This window comes from Peromyscus maniculatus, chromosome 2, assembly GCF_049852395.1.
Source record: "Peromyscus maniculatus bairdii isolate BWxNUB_F1_BW_parent chromosome 2, HU_Pman_BW_mat_3.1, whole genome shotgun sequence".
Taxonomy (NCBI): domain Eukaryota; kingdom Metazoa; phylum Chordata; class Mammalia; order Rodentia; family Cricetidae; genus Peromyscus; species Peromyscus maniculatus.
In genome coordinates, this window is record NC_134853.1 from 56,162,656 (window position 1) to 56,174,946 (window position 12,291).

A 12,291-nucleotide genomic window follows, 5' to 3' on the forward strand; every position below is an offset into this window, starting at 1 on the left:
CCCATCTGGCTCTTCCTCATCTTCCATCTCATTCCTCTAGTACTCTCTTCTAGCCCTTCAGTCTAGTTCTTCCCCATCTCAGTTAGTTCCTCTCAAGTTATTACCCATCTAGTTCTTCCATTCTCTGTCCAGTCATGCCCTGGAATTTCCGGTATATATATACACTTACAAGCAGTAATCCCTTGAAAGTGCTAAGCCAAGCTTCCAGGGGCAAATGGAGGGGTGATAAGAATCATATAGAGGGCCAATAACCATTAATTATCATTTGCAACCCCAAAGGGTAGTGACCAATGGGGAAATGAATTAACTAAAGGCTAAATTCGGGTAATATCTAAGAAGAGGGATCTTATGTACTCAACTATAGTCTTAAACGTGATTGGTAGAAAATGTTAAGAATTGGTAAGTTGCTAGGTCAATGGGAGAAAATAAAACTGTCTTCTTTTTCCTGTGGCTCCTATCTGTCCAAGCTATCTGCCGTTTTTCTGCAGGGTGGGGGAAAGTGTACTCGGTTGCTAGGCAACCAGTGTACAGCTAGATGCTTCTGGTGACAGGTAAAGGGAGATCTGGAACTAGAGGTAAGATTTGGGAAAGAAGGAAGTTAAGCTTAATTGGCACAGCCACCAGGTCTTCTCAAATAGGTAGTTTGGATGCTTAAGTCTGTTATTAGAGAGTACAGAGGTATCTTTAATAAGGTACTTTCCTCCATCTAGGGATGGACCCAGCCAGCTTTTGTCAATGATGATAATTACAGTGAGGCTTGAACTTGAACTGGGCTTCTGTCTGAGCATAGCTGTCAGTGCAGAAGGTTATCCAAATATTCCTAGAAGTGGTTAGGTAAGGAGTTAGAGGTCTATAAAGTAAGGCTGTAAGAAAGGAAGGTCTGAGCTGAATTGTGTAAAGCTATTATTTAACGTCCACCTGACCTAGGCGGTGTCTCCTTGTGGAATTTACCTTAAATCAGGAGACTTGCATGTGGACTGTTATTACTGTTAGTCCTTGAAAGTGGCTAAGGGAGATCTGATTCCAGAGGAAGACTTTCTGGGGATGTTCTCCAAATACCTTGAATGTGTATGTCCAGAGAGTGATCAGTCCATACTGTTAGCCCTTCTTAGGAAAAAATCAATTGGGAAAACTGTGAAGGCACACATGATTTTCATAACAGAATACAGCTGAAATATAACAAGCCAAATAACACCAAAAGCTTCTTGGAATTTGGCTTCCTCTGGAGGAATTCCTTGATCCCTCCAGGTAGTGACTTTGCCATAACCAGCTGAGTTCTTATGATCAAATTCTGTGGTCTGCAGCTAAGAAGCCATTCAAGTTTTCTTATGTAAACTGAACCCTGTACACTTGGGTCTTTGAGCCATCATTTGATACAAGAGTAGCATGAGAAGTAGAAGAATCCTCAACCCATATGCCAATGCTTCATGCATATGCTCTGACTGATAGCTTTGTCACAGCCTGTACTTTGAATAACTTGAAACCAGGTATCACAGATAGATAAATGAGAAAAGAACATCTTACATCTTTTTAGATATCAGCATATTTAGTTACCCCAATAATTTAGATTTGTGCAACTAATGTGCCAGATATTAAGGCAGAGTATAGAAACAAGTCAGCCCCATTATGTTATCCAAATTTTAGACTCAATTAGTGCATGTGGCAAAATAATCATTGCTCTGTACTTCATTTTCTTCTGCAACATATAATGACACGAGAACCCAAAGGACAGGGAAAGCAGATCAGTGACAGGATAATTCCCTAACAATCGTATGGTCCTAGGCTCAAGCCCTCTTTTTTTTTTTTTTTTTTTTTTTTTTTTTTTTTTTTTGGTTTTTTGAGACAGGGTTTCTCTGTGTAGCTTTGCGCCTTTTCCTGAAACTCACTTGGTAGCCCAGGCTGGCCTCGAACTCACAGAGATCCGCCTGGCTCTGCCTCCCGAGTGCTGGGATTAAAGGCGTGCGCCACCACCGCCCGGCAGGCTCAAGCCCTCTTAACTCAAAGAATATATTAGTATTAATTACTTTTCTCATTGCTGTGAGAAAATATCTTACAAAAAAGGGCATATCTTAGCTCACAGTTCCAGGATTTAGTTCCTAATGGTGGGGTAGTTATGGAGTATGAGGCAACCAGTAACATTATATCCATAGTTAGGAAGCAAAGAGTCATGAATACAGACTATCAAGTGCTTTACCCTCTTTAATTTGGTCTTTAATTCCAGCCCATGGAACCAAGCTGGCCACAGATATAGAGGTTCTTCCTACTTCAACCTAATCTAGAAACTCTTTCACAGACATATTCAGAATTTGTTTCTGTGATGTTTTGAATGAAAATGACTCCCACAGTCCCAGAGAAAGTGTCACTATTAGGAGGTATGGCTTTGTTAGAGTAGGTGTGGTGTTCTTGGAGGAAGTGTGTCACTGGGGGTGGTCTCTGAGGTTTCAGATGCTCAGCCAGGCACAGTGTCACTCTCTCTACCTGTTGCCTGCCAATCCAGAAGTAGAAATCTCAGTTCCTTCTCCAGCACCATGTCTATCAGTGTGCCAGTTTGCTTCCCACCATGATGATGATGGACTAAACCTCTGAACTGTAAGCCAGCCCCAGAATGTTTTCCTTTATAAGAGTTGCCATGGTCATGGTGTCTCTTCACAACAACAGGACCCCTAAGACAGTCTCCTGGGGGACTATTGATCCTATTCAATATTAACCTATGTTAACTCTCACAATATTCAAGAATCAATATTCACATATAAACACTGCTTATAAAAAATTATGTAGCAATGACTATTGATAAAGGCTGTGAGTAATATCTAAATAATTTATATCAGAAGTTGAGTAGTTATTGTCTGAGCATCAAATTTTAATAACTCATTTTTTTCCAGTAATTTAGAGCTTTCCTAATCATAAAATAACCCATCAGTTATAGTATAGTGTATAGGTTGTCGGGAACCTCTTTTGAAAATTCTGATGCAGCATGACTCAGGTATATGGAACTTAATTATTAATATACCCCATGCCTTTTTGAAAGCCATTTGGTCAACCAATAGATTAGATAGATTTAGACTCTAAAGTATAATTACAGTAGCCCATTTAGTGTCTTGCCATTTGAAATTGTAAACTTAATTTTATGAGTATCTGTACATTTTATTCAGGGATGGAATATTTATTAAATTTCAAAGGTGTTTCAGACCTCTAAGGCAGCAAGGAAATGGAAATCTAAAGGAGGTCTCAGATAAGCATTCATTAATAGTTTTTCTTTTATATAAACTTGTCTAAAAAAACTAACTAATTGGTAGGTGAAAGTTTTTTAATTTATTAAAGAGCTTGGACTTTACTATTAATTTCTTACTGTTTTGTTGGGTATAAATATTATTAAGTATTTAAGAATCACAGAATGTACTTATATTAATATTACTTTAAGAAACTTAATTGTCTCACAAAGTCACTTTAGTGAAAATTATTTTATCTCTTATTCTTTATTAATAGAAAGGAGATTAAAAGAAATCAGAAGCAAAAGAAATAAATGGGGTGAATATGGACAAAATAGACTGTAGACATCCATAAAAATATCACAGTGAAATTCTTTATTTTGCACAATTAATAACTACATGTGAACAGACAAATAATAATAATGAAAATAATTTCACTATGTGGTGAAGGTCACACAAATATACCTCATTCAGTAAACTAAACATTTTCAATCAAGTAATAAATTGGATAACTCTAATAGAAAGTGACCACCAGTCGCTAATTTTGTTTTGAGGCTCATAACACATAATCATTTTGATCTATAAAGAATTTCAAGCCATTGTAACACAATATACTCTTTGGTCATTGTACCAGACTTATAAAATTATAAACCTATTTTTCTACCTGACAAGAGAATTTCTGTTATCTAGACATTATGTACAAATTTATTATAGAGTCTAAACAGGACAATTACCTGTCAAATTTTACATCTCCTTGATTCATTTACCTAATCCTTTCAGATATTATGTAACAAATTACCTGAAAGCTCAATGGATTAAAATAGTAATGGCATGTTTTGTATGACAAGGATTCAAAGAGGTTTGTGGATTCAACTTAGGTGGGTGGTAGTGGCTTAGGGTCTTTGTTGAGGTTTCCATCAAAATATTGGCTAGGACTGCAGACAGCTGAAGGTCAGTTGGTGCTAAAGAATCCATTATTATTAGATTGCCCCTATGAAGAAGGGACACTAATGGCATTGGAAGTGAGGCTCAGTTCCTTACAAGGAAGGTCTACCTGCTCACATCACTGCATGAGTATCTTCAATACAGGGCTGCTTGTTTGAAAACAAACTCTCTAAGAAAGACCCCATAACTTAGTCACTATTCTATTGCTGTGAAGAGATACCATCACCAAAACAATTCTCGTAAGATAAAGTATTCAATCAGGGGCTTGGTTACAGTTCCAGAGGGTTACTTGATTATCATCATGTCGGGGAGCATGGCAGCAAGCAGGCAGGCACTGGAGCAGTAGCTGAGAGCTACTTTCTAATTCATAGGCAGAAAGAGACCTGACCTGGTTTGGGCTTTGGAAAAATCAAGATATTTCCCCAGTGACACTCTTCCTCCAGCAGGGCCATACCTACCCCAATAAGGCCCCAGCTAATCAGTCTCTCTCCTTGCTAACTAAGCATTCAAACATATGAGCCTAAAGGGGCCACTCTTATCCAAACCATAGCCAATCATCTTCAGAACCCAGTGTTAGAAGTTATATAATCTTAATCTCATTGGTTAACCTCCTTGAAATATTTGTGTATTACTCTCTTGTTTGTGCTTCTAAATAGTGCGGTGATTATTAATACCTCTCTAATTTAGGAAAGGACCTCACAAGTGAATCTCAGAAATAGAAATTTAAACGACTTTTGAGGCTAATCATCAGGTGACACACATAGTTAGATGTGTTGCCATGGTAGTGCCACTGGTAAATATAAAGTCACTGTGAATAATCCATCAAATAATAAAGATAATAAAACTGAACTCCTGCCAGTAAAGCAGGTAGGCTAAATACAGACCATCGTCTCTCCCTTTTCCCTCCAAATATACTCACCTAGTCTTATCCTCAGCTCAATAGCAGACCAGCCTGCTGAGAACCCTCCATCATGTCTGCCCCTATCTGAAGTGAATCATACAGACTTCCCCCTCCCACCTTCCTACCCCTGCATATCACTTTATCCATATCAACTGCAACAGATGTTCCCTGGGAAACTTCAGGAGACTACTACCTTGGAAGCAGATAGACTAACTGCTAATCTTCACCTCTTCCTTCTCTCCTACAAAACCAATCCTCCAGTTTCATCCCCAACTCTGTAGCAGAACACCTGCTTCAGCCTTGCCTCCCTCCATGTAACCACCTCCAGGAGATCACTGCAATCTTCTTCTCCAAATTTCTCCCCCCATTCATTCTGTTGTAACTGTCCTCAAGTCTAACAGGCATTCTCTGGAAACCTGCCAACAAAGCCTTCCAGAGAAGTAATTAGGCCAGCAAATCAGGAAGGCAATCTTCAGACAAGGACTCTACCTCCCAAACTCCATCTCCCCGGCCTCATCCCTAGCTCTGTAGCAAACTCTCTTTTTGTAGCCTCTCCTCCCATCCTGCCGCAAGGACTAAGCAATTCTGGTGGAACACCCAGGTTTACTCCCTCCTGTAGACCTCCTCAGCCCTCTATTGTTAAGTGTGAGGTACCAAGACCTAGAAACACATTTTACATAGAACCCTCTTTGGCCACAACTATCAGGATAGCAGATGAATTTCCCAACAAGTAACACACAGTAGCCACGCTTTCCTAAAGAACCAGAGAGAAAACAGAAACAAAGGAACAAAGCACCAGCTCAAGAAAGATAAGACCATATGTCAGCACCTAGAATTCTGATCTTCACAACCTCAGATCCTTAGATGCCAGGGTAAAACTACAACCAGTAACAGCTAAGACAATACATCTCCACCAGAGCCCTGCAACCCTATGAGAGTAGGTCTTGGGAATTACAACATAGATGATGCACAAGACAAAGGTATTAAAATAGCTGTTTTGAATATATTAGAGATCATTAAAGAATAAATTAAAAATCCCTTAAAGAAATGTACAAAAACTCAAACAGTAGAAGGAAATGCATAAAACGGAGGAAGACCTGAAAGTAGAAGTAGAGTCAATTAAAAAACCAAACTGAGTGAAGTCTGGAAATGAAAAATTTAGGAACTCAAACAGGAATGTCAGAGGCAATCCTCTCCAACAAAATACAATAGGCTGAGGAGAGAATCTCAGTGCTGGAGACACAATAGAAGAAGTGGATACCTCAGCCAAAAGAATCATTAAATCTAAAAAATCCCTGGCATAAAACATCCAGGAAATCTGAAAAACTATGAAATTTAAAATCTAAGAATAATGGGAATAGAGGAAGAAGAAGACACAGTTCAAAGGAAAAAATATTTTCAACAAAATTATAGAAGAAAATAAAAGGGAGATGCCACTCAAGGTACAAGAAGCATACAGAACACCAAATAGACTGGACCAGAAATGGAAGTCCCCTCAGTATATAATAATCAAAACATTGAAAGTACAGAACAAAGAAAACCATTGAAAGTGGTAAGAAAAAAAGACCAAATAACATATAAAGGCAGACTTATTAGACTAACAATGGAAAAAGGGCCTAGAGAAATGGAGAGTCTAAAAGACAAAAGGCCTAGACAAATGTTCTAAAAACTTTAAGAGATCAGGGATGCTAGGCCAGACTATTATACCCTGCAAAATTATCTTTCTCAATAGATGGAGAAAGGCATTCCATGATCAAATCAAATTTAGACAATGTCCAGTTATAAATCAAACTCATCATAGATCCCAAAAGGACAATATTCAAATTCATGTGGAAACACAAAAATAGGACACCTAAAACAACCCTCAAGAATGAACAGACTACTGAAAGTATCACCATCCCTGGTTCAAGTTATTCTACACAGCTAAAGCAATAAAATAGCATGCTATTGGCACAAAAAATAGACATAGTGATCACTGAAAATGAATTAAAGATCCAGACATAAATCCACACACATATGAACACCTGAAGTTTTATAAAGAAGACACAAATACACATTGGGGGTGGGGAGGAAGACAGCATTTTCAACCAATGCTGTTGGTCAAACTGGATGGCTGCATGTAGAAGAATCCAAATAGATACACACTTATGACCCACCCACACACACACACACAATTTCAAATGAATCAAAGGCATCAACATAAAACTAGATACACTGAACCTGGTAGAAAAGGAAAGTGGGGAATAGCTTTAAACTCATTGGCACATGTGAAGACTTTCTGTACATAACACCATTATCACAGGCATTAAGAGAAACAATACATTGTTGACCTCATGAAACTAAAAACCATCTGCATAGCAAAGGATGCACTCATTTATACAGAGCATAAGCCTATAGAGTGGGAAAAGATTTTTTATGAACTATAATTCACATCTGACAAAGGGCTAATATACAAAAAATGTAAAGAAGTAAAAAAACTTCATATCAAGAGTACAAATAGCCTAATTAAAAATGGATTACATCTAAACAGAGAATTCTCAATAGAGGAAATTCAAATGACTGAAAAAAAATTATAGAAACATTTAACATCCTTAGCCATCAGGGATAGGCAACTCAAAATTACTTTGAGATTTTGTTTTGCACTCACCTGAGTGTGTAAATTCAATAAAACAAGTAATAACTCATGCAAGTGAGAATATGGAGTAAGGTGTCTTAGTTAGGGTTTTTATTGCTATGAAGAGATACTATGACCACTGCAACTCTTATAAGGAAAACATTTAACTGAGGAGGCTTGCTTATCATTTAGAGGTTCAGTCCATTCTCATCATGGCATGATGCATCACAGCATGCAGGCAGATGTGGTTCTGGAGGAGTAGCTGAGAATGCTACATCTTGCAGGCAACATGAATTGGAATGACATTCACACTGAGGGAAACTTGAGCAAGAGACCTCAAAGCCCTTCCTCCCAGTGACACACTTCCTCCAACAAGGCCACACCTCCCAACAGTACCACTCCCTCTGGGGGCTATTTCAAACTACCATATAAGGCAAACACTTATCCATTGCTGGTGGGAGTGAAAATTCATATAGCCTCTATGGAAATCAGTGTGTTCAGTCTGCAGGAAGATGGAAATCAACCTATTTCAAGGTCTAGCTATAACATTCTTGGACATATACACAAAGGATACTTTATCCTCCCACAGACACACTTGTTTAACCATGTTCATTGCTGCTTTTTTCATAATAGCAAGAAGTTGCAATAACCTAGATATCCTCAACAGAAGAATAGGTTTTTAAAAATTGTAATTACATAAGAGTATATTATTCAGCCATTAAAAAATGAAATTCACAGGTAAATGAAAGGAACTAGAAAAAATAATCATAGTGACTAAGGTATCCCAGACCCAAAAGACAAATACCATATGTATTCACTTAATCTGGATATTAGTTGTTAAGTTATTGATAACCAAAGTATAATTCAGAGTTCCACAGGTGTTAGGTATAAAGTAAGTGACAAGAGAGGGTGCAGATAGATGTAGTTCAGAAAGTAAAATAGAATAGATCGCTGTGGATGGATGGGAGACTGCAATGGAAGAATCAAGTGAAAGAGGAGAGGAAGAGGGGACATGGAGGGAATCAGAGATAGGTAAAATTAAGGGGTATCTGAGGGGCAATATATATCAACAAAGTAGAAGCTTCCTAAATACATATATGAAAGTAATCTAAATGAAATAGGGAGACAGAGATCTCTCATCTCTAAATGAAACTTCCAATACCAGGATTAGTTTACATCAAATTGAGTTGTTCACCAAAGGGGTCCCATGGGAAACTTTAAACAACCCAGTCTGTTACCAAGGCTATATGTTGCTCTCCAGAAACCAATGGCAAGTTCTCATTGCTGCAGACAACACCTATGTAACTCATTGAAGATGGAGAAGTCAAACTTGTACCTACCTAGAGCTTTTGCCCTATATGTTCAGTACATGAAGGTATTTTGCACACTACCAAAGGAGAAACATGAATACCAACCCAGCCACAAACCCTTGGGTTGATAATGGTATCCTGCATGAAAGTTATGCTAGTGCCATGGTGAGACAAATCTTGTGGGAGTAACCAACAAATACTAGTTTGAATGAAGGCCTACTCCATGTGAAGAAACTTACACCTGACACTGCTTAGGTGACCAAGAACCTGAGACTAGATAGCCCATGTACCTAGAATAAACCAAACACTACTGTTCTAAAAGAAATATCATATCAATAAAATGACTCCTTATGATATCCTGCTATTTTCATATATCAGTGTCTTATTCAACCATCATCAGAAAAGTGTCTATCTATAGCAGATGGGAACAAAAACACAAACCCACTGCCAGACATATGCAGAGAGTTAGAGACCTTGGAACACTCAGCCCTAACAGGTTGTCTCCATTAAATTCCTCCCCTCAGAGCTCAGGGAAGACTCTGGAAGAGGAGAAGGAAAGAGGGTAAGAGCCAAAGATCATGGAAGGTGGCAGGAAAGAAAACAAGGTCCTGTAAAGTAATAGGATCAATGTAATTACGAACTCACAGGGACTGAGGCAGCATGCACAGGGCCTGCATGTTTCTATACCAGGTGGGGTCCTCAAGCAGAAAGGATACATGGACACATGCCCCTATCCCGAACACAAAAACAATCTCCAATGATAACCACATGCAAATGAAAATTTTGTTTCCTCCAAGGGAGTCTCACTGGGGAAACAGGTTATTTTTAAGGGCAGGCTGCATGCCCAGCAATAGATGTCCAACAGGAAATGAATTCAACAGCATCTTTGTAAGTTCCTTATCTCATAAGGAAGTCAGAGTTCCCTTCTTTAATTTTTATCTCATTATTTTTATTTTTATGATATATATTCTTCTCTTTGTACTCTGTAGGTCTCTTTTGCATAAATTATGGCTTCTAGTATTGTGGTATTGTATTCCCCCAAATATTGTGCATGCTAATAAACTTATCTGGGGTCAGAGACAGAGCAGCCACAATATTAAACATAAAGGATAGGCAGTGGTAGCACACGCCTTTAATCCTAGCACTCCAGAGGTAGAAATCCCTCTGGATCTCTGTGAGTTCAAGGTCATATTGGAAAGAGCCAAGCGTGGTGACTCAAGCCTTTAATCCCAGAAAGCCGAGCCTTTAATCCCAGGGAGTGGTGGTAGAAAGCAGAAAGATATATAAGGCGTAGAGACCAGAAACTAGAAGCATTTGGCTGGTTAAGCTTTTAGCTGGTCAAGCTTCAGGCTTTCGAGCAGCATTTCAGCTGAGAGCCATTTGGGATGAGGACACAGAAGCATTCAGTCTGAGGAAACAAGACCAGCTGAGAAGTTGGCCAAGTGAGGTTAGCTGTGGCTTGCTCTTGCTCTCTGATCTTCTAGTGTTCTCCCCAATAACTGGCCTCAGGTTTGATTTTATTAATAAGAACTTCTAAGATTCATGCTACATGGTATAGTGTTTTATGGGATTCATGAGTGTGTGAACATGTGGGTCTCCTTTTTTTATTTTTATTATTTATTTATTTATTTTGTGTGTGTGTGTGTGTGCGCGCGCGCCATCTCTTGAGCTCTTTTCTTTCTTCCATCAGTCACTGGATGAAGGTTCTATGATGACAATTAAGGTAGTCATCAGTCTGATTACAGGGGAAGGCTAGTTCAGGAACCCTCTCCACTCTTGCCAGGAGTCTTAGATGGGGTCATCCTTGTGGATTCCTGGGAATTTCCTTAACACCAGGTTTCTCTCTAACTCCATAATGGCTCCCTCTATCAAGTTATCTCTTTCGTTGATTTCTCTCTCTATCCCTCCCCCTACTTGGCTGTCCTGTTCCCTCATGTTCTCATCTACCATGTGTAAGACAAATTGCTAAATAGTATTATTAATTAAAAAAAAAAAACAGAGCCAGATATTGGGGTGAAAACTGAGAGATCAGAGGAATAGAACAAGCCAAGCCACATGTTCTTGCCTCTAGGAAATCCTCAGCCCAGGAGAGAGCTGCTTCCTGTATACTCATGCTTATATACCATTCTGTGCCTGGCCATCTTACTTCCTCTCTCTGCCCAGCTACATCACTTTCTCTTTCTGCCCAGCTCTATCACTTCCTGTCTCTCTGAACAGACCTACAGACCTCTATGGTTAACTAATGCTGGGATTAAAGGCATGTGCCACCATGCCTGGCTCTGTTCCCAGTGTGGCCTTGAACTCACAGAGATCAGGAGTAAATCTCTGCCTCCTGAATGCTAGGATTAAGGGCATGTGCTACCACTGCCTGACCTCTATGTTTAATATAGTGGCTAGCTTTTTCCTCTGATCCCCAGATAAGCTTTATTGGGTTGCACAAATAAAATATCACCACACCCATTCTCTCCCCTCTCCCCGCTCAGTTTACCAAGGAGATCTTATCTATTTCCCTTCCTTAGCCCTGTGTTGTTGCTTCCTCTTTTCAACTTTTCTTCCTCAAAACATGTAGCTTCAATATTTGGGGATGTAGAGGAAGAATTCACTTCATAACACGTTCGGAGAAAAAAGCACCATTTAGTAAAAATAGTAGATTGTGATTCTTTTTGGAGGCCTGGGGGAGAAAAGGATTTATTTCAGTTTATACTGTCACATCACATTACCATTCAAGGAAGTCAGGGCAGGAACTCGAGGCAGGAACTAATGCATAGGCTATGGAGGGGTGCTGCTTACTGGCTTGGTCCCCATTGCTTGCTGATCATGCCTGCTTTCTTACATACGAAGAACCACCATCCTAGGGGTGGCATCACCGCCAATGGACTGTGTCTTCCAGTATCAATCACTAATTAAGAAAATGCCTCACAGGCTGGCCTATAGGCCAGTCTTCTGGAATCATTTTCTCGACTGTGGTTACTTTTTCTCAGATACCTCTACCTTCCATCGTGTTGTACAAACAAAAACAAATAACAGTATAATCTGCGAATAATAAACACCTTTGTTAAAGCTAAGACACAAAAGAAAAACTAGCTCAGGGTTTAGTTCATTTCTGCATTTGCTTCTTTCTTAAGATGCCATGGACTCAGCATTTACTGAGCATTGGCTCCTGTGCAGCCATGGGCCCCAGTCAAAGCTGTTCTATGAATAAATATTGCCTTTTATAACATGAAGTCATTCTATTTCACTAACAGTTTTCAGGTTTTGTTGTTAGTTTTTCAACAGTGAACTTCTTCCCAAGCAGAACTCTTACACATAATC

General features: G+C 39.1%; 1 long non-coding RNA gene across 1 annotated transcript in view; it reads left to right on the forward strand.

The window, feature by feature from the left end:
* Positions 1-530: 530 nt before the first annotated feature.
* LOC121827189 (uncharacterized) overlaps positions 531-12,291 on the forward strand; it is a 47,802-nt gene continuing 36,041 nt past the window's right edge. The window contains exon 1 of the long non-coding RNA XR_013049035.1: positions 531-575. This is a non-coding gene — a long non-coding RNA (uncharacterized LOC121827189). The remainder of the gene's footprint in view (positions 576-12,291) is intronic.